Consider the following 4,546-nt stretch of genomic DNA (forward strand, 5'->3'; position numbering starts at 1 on the left):
CAATCCTGCTGCTAGGTACTGTGCTTTTAACAGCCAAGTCAGTGGTCTATGGTCCGACAGGATGTGTATCCTATAACCCAAGATAAGGGGTCGGTTAGTACTGAGGCCATAGATGACTGCTAAAGCTTCTCTCTACCGCTGAGTAGTTACGTTCTGCTCCATTCAGGGTTCTACTAAAATATGCTATGGGACGTAAACTACCATTTTCATCCTTTGTTGCAACACACCACCTATTGCCTTATCTGACGCATCTGTGGTGAGATTGAAGGGCTTCCGGAAATCCGGAAAGGCTAAAACAATGTCAGTCGTTAGACTGTTCTTTAGTGTGCTAAATGCATGCAATGCCTCTTCATTCCACTCCAGATGTGTCTTATCATTCTTGGTTACTTTCCTCCCTTTGAGTAAATTATTAAGTGGGGATGCTATCTTGGCAAAGTCTTTAATGAATTTCCTATAAAAGTTAACCAATCCCAGGAAACCTTGAAGTTCTTTGACTGTTTTCGGAGGAGTGAGTTGTTGCACCGCCTGTACCTTTGAGGGCTGAGGCTTCAAGCCAGAAGCACTAACAATGTGACCCAGATAATCTACTTGCTCTTTGAAAAAGGAACACTTATCTAGTCTTAAGGACAGGTGAGCCTTCTGCAGTCTGTCCAAGACGGCATGGAGGTTCATTAGGTGATGATCCATGTATATAACTTGTACTATCAAATCATCAAGGTATACATGTACAATTCTTCCTGTCAGACCTATGAGAACTTGATTCATGATCCGTTGATAGGCTGCAGGTGCTGTTTTTAATCCAAATGGGACTGTAGTGAATTCATAGAGGCCATAAGGTGTCGTGAAGGCTGTCAAGTGTTTAGATTCCTCTGCCAATGGGACTTGGTGGTAGCCCTGGCGCAAATCAAGGGAGGTGAATACTTTACTTTCCCCTAACTGTTGCAAAATGAGGTTAATGTTAGGGAGTGGATGTTTGTCATCAATCAATTCATCGTTCAGAGCGCGGAAGTCGAGACAAAGTCTGACTCCACCATCCTATGTTGCAACAGGGACTAGAGGTGCGCTGTAGGGTGACGCACTAGGGCGTATAATACCCTGGGCCTCAAGGTCCTTGAGCTGAATCTCTATTTCTTTATGATATTTTACTGGTATTGGGTATGGCTTTTTATATATAGGCTTGTCATTTGTTAGCCTTAAAGTGTGAACAAAATAGGGGTAATAGTGAGTGGCTCGTTTTTAGATCTAACACATCAGGATTCTTGCGGGTTAATCCGTTCAGACAGCAATTTTACCTTTGTGTGTGTAACAATAGCTCGTCTATCAGCTTATCGAGTACCATCTGCTTACTTGACTGGGTGACAGGCGGCTTTGTAGCTGTTTTTGTGACAGCCGCTACACATTCATTAGTCGATGATTGATAGTATTCTGAGTGACAAGAATAAATGTGTCCCATCACTTCACCTGTTGGCATCTCAATAGTTTCTTCAGTTGGGTTAGCATAGGGAATGATGAATTTACCTTTGGTTTGTTTGACGTTAGGAGTTAAGGTTACTAACCCGGGAAATAAAAATGAAGAAGGGATATCATTGGACCTTGGGAGAAATAAGGCTTGCTGGGCTCTGCCAATCTCTGCCTCCAGAGTGACATACCCTGCCGTGCCTGGGAGCAAGGACGCCACGTTAATAGCGTATGCTTTCACTGGTACTTCCTCCATCTCGTCTAAAGTAGGCTTATGGTCTTCTGGGTACGGGCTCATATCGTCCGCAGCCAGGGAATGTACTTCCACTGGGTAGGCGCCCACCATTACACTAAACTGCCCAGGTGTGGCCAGCGGTGCAGCTACCACATTTTGTCTCCACATAAATTCTAGGCCCAACAAAACTGCTGTTGGTAACACTATACCTTGTGATATTACTACAAACTTTTCTATAATTTCTCCGTGCCCAAAGTCTACTACTACTTCGGCTAGTCCTTTATTAGGGATTGGAGTCCGATCTACCCCTTGTATGGAGAGAGGTTCTGTAACTATCATCTTCCCGCCTACCTTCCTAAATAAATCTTCTTCTATTAGGGACGCTCCTGCTCCTGTGTCTAGCATTGCGTAAACCATCTCCTTTTGTGCATTAGCGCCTACGCACAATCTCAACGTGAGGGCGTTGGTAGGGCCGTGGACTGCCGCAGCTACTCTGGGGTCGTTGTTTGTTTGTTCATCGCGTGGTCAGGGTTGACCCAGGAGCTACGGGGTGAGGGACCGGCCGTGTACTCCGGGCGCCAGGCAGCGCAAGGCGAGACAGGCTGACGCCTGTTTCGAGTGGGCTGGTACTGAGGGTACCGAGAGCCCGTTGGTGGGTGGTAGGCACCCCTATACTGCCTTCCATATGTGCAATCGCGAGCCATGTGTCCTACATACCCACAAGCATAACATGTAGGTGGCGTGGCGTGCCGTCCTCCCCTTTGGGGTATCGGGTAACGTGACTGGCCTGGAGGGCGTGGAGGACGGGCTTGTGAGACATGTTTGGGTCCGGATGCCTGGGTGGAACAGACGTTCAGCACTTTTATTTCTTTGGCGATATCGGCATCGGATAGCTTCGACTCTGGATAAGCTTTAATATACTCATACCCTTTCTTTAATACCTTCTGTGGGTCCCCCTTTTCTTCCTCCGTTAGGATGGATGCCTTATGATGAATCCTCATCAGAATATGGGAGAGTGATAACGAAAGAATCGATGAAGTTGTCAACCACGACATCTCTCGCTGCATCATCTGACTGCAGTTTTTGTGCGTGCTTGACAGCATTTGTCCAGTTTTCCTTTGTAACATGTTGTAAGGAGTCTTGTATAAGTGGCTTTAGATCGGCGATCTTACATGTATTTCTTTTCGACACGTAGCCTTAAACTTGAGTCCAAATAAGCTCAATGGGGTTGTACTGGCAGTGGTACGGCGGCAGGCGGACGACTGTATGGCCGTGATATGAAGCGATCTTGTCGACAACGAAGTTTGTGTCGGCAGAAGAGACGTGTTGGCTTACAAGATGCAGAAGGTCTGTCTTGAGAATAACTTCTGGCACTGCTACGCCCTTCTCGTATCGTTGTTTTGTTGTCTGAAGCTGTTGGTGGCTTGTGAAGTTTTCTTGAGTGATAAGATGCATTATCCATCACAACTACTGACGCTGGAGGAATGTTGGGTAAGGGTTGGTTTGTGAACCACTTTTCAAATGTTTCTGCATTCATTTGATCTTGGTAATCCCCGGCATTTTTTGCTTGGAAAACAAGGGCGGCCCCGGGAAGAAATCCTTCTCTTGATCCAGCGTGGAGAATGATCAAGCGGCTTCCCATCCCGGTCGGCACCCTGACTCCTGTAGCATGTCCTGCATTTTCATTCATCCAACATTTGGAAACCGTGTAGTTCTGGTTAACCCACGTCTCGTCCAAATATACGATGTTCTTGTCTGTGCTTAAGTGTTTCCTCATTTCACTTAAAAACTTGCTTCGTGCAAATTGCACATCATTCCTTTCCAAGAGGAATTTTCGCCCATCAACCTTTGCGTAGCGAAATCCAATTTTCTTCAGAACTCTTCTCAGTGTTTCACGGCTGCCAGGATTTGAGAGGTTGTCCTTCATTTCTTCGTGAATTTTGTCGAGTGTGGGGATTTCTTTTCTTTCATAAAACTGCAAAACTGTTCTGTGCGGTACACCTTCATTGAAGTTATCAAAGAAGTTCGTGATGGGTTTTGATCGCTGCCTTTTCTTTTCTTTCGTGATTCTCGACATTTTTTCTTGCTTGTCTCTTGATGGTTTCGACGGTTCCTTCACTGATGCAAGTTGCAGCAGCTGCACGACGATTAACCCCTTCCCGGCTGCAGGGCAGATGTATATACTACCAAAAACAAAACAAGAAAACGTCTCTGTATAGACGCTGTCGACTTTCATCCATACGTGTATATATAGAATCCCCGCTAGTGGGCATTCCAGATTGACGTCTGTATATAGACTGCCGCAAAACTGAACAAACATTTGAATCTATATATAGATGTTATTTAAGTTTGATTGGTTATATGTATATTGATATATTTATATGAAGGTTTAGATTCTGTATCAGTGTAATCACTGACAGTAGATGAGTCAGAATCATCAAAATCATCCAAAAAATCAGCATCTATATCCTCAGCTACCAAAGAAGTAATTTCTTCCGTCTTAAGAGGTCTCTTTCTCCTTGACATGATAGACTAATAATAAAATAAAATAGGAAAAAAATGCATAAATTCCCAGTGTTAGCTGATGTGCACTGCACATCCGCCACCGACAAAGCACCAGCGGTGACTGTCCTTGAGAGGCAATGTCGGTAAGTGTCAGGGGGTTTGAGATGCCAAATAACGATTTATTTTGTTAATTTTGTAAGTAGTAAGGAATCGTCTATATATAGACCATGCTACAATCTAGTGTGGGCAAATGAGAGCAAACGTCTATATATAGACGCGCTGACAAAAAGTCCCAATTTCGAAACGTCTATATATAGATCCTCCGCCGGGAAGGGGTTAACCCTTGAT

The sequence above is a fragment of the Eriocheir sinensis genome, chromosome 1 (genome assembly GCF_024679095.1).
Source record: "Eriocheir sinensis breed Jianghai 21 chromosome 1, ASM2467909v1, whole genome shotgun sequence".
Classification (NCBI taxonomy): domain Eukaryota; kingdom Metazoa; phylum Arthropoda; class Malacostraca; order Decapoda; family Varunidae; genus Eriocheir; species Eriocheir sinensis.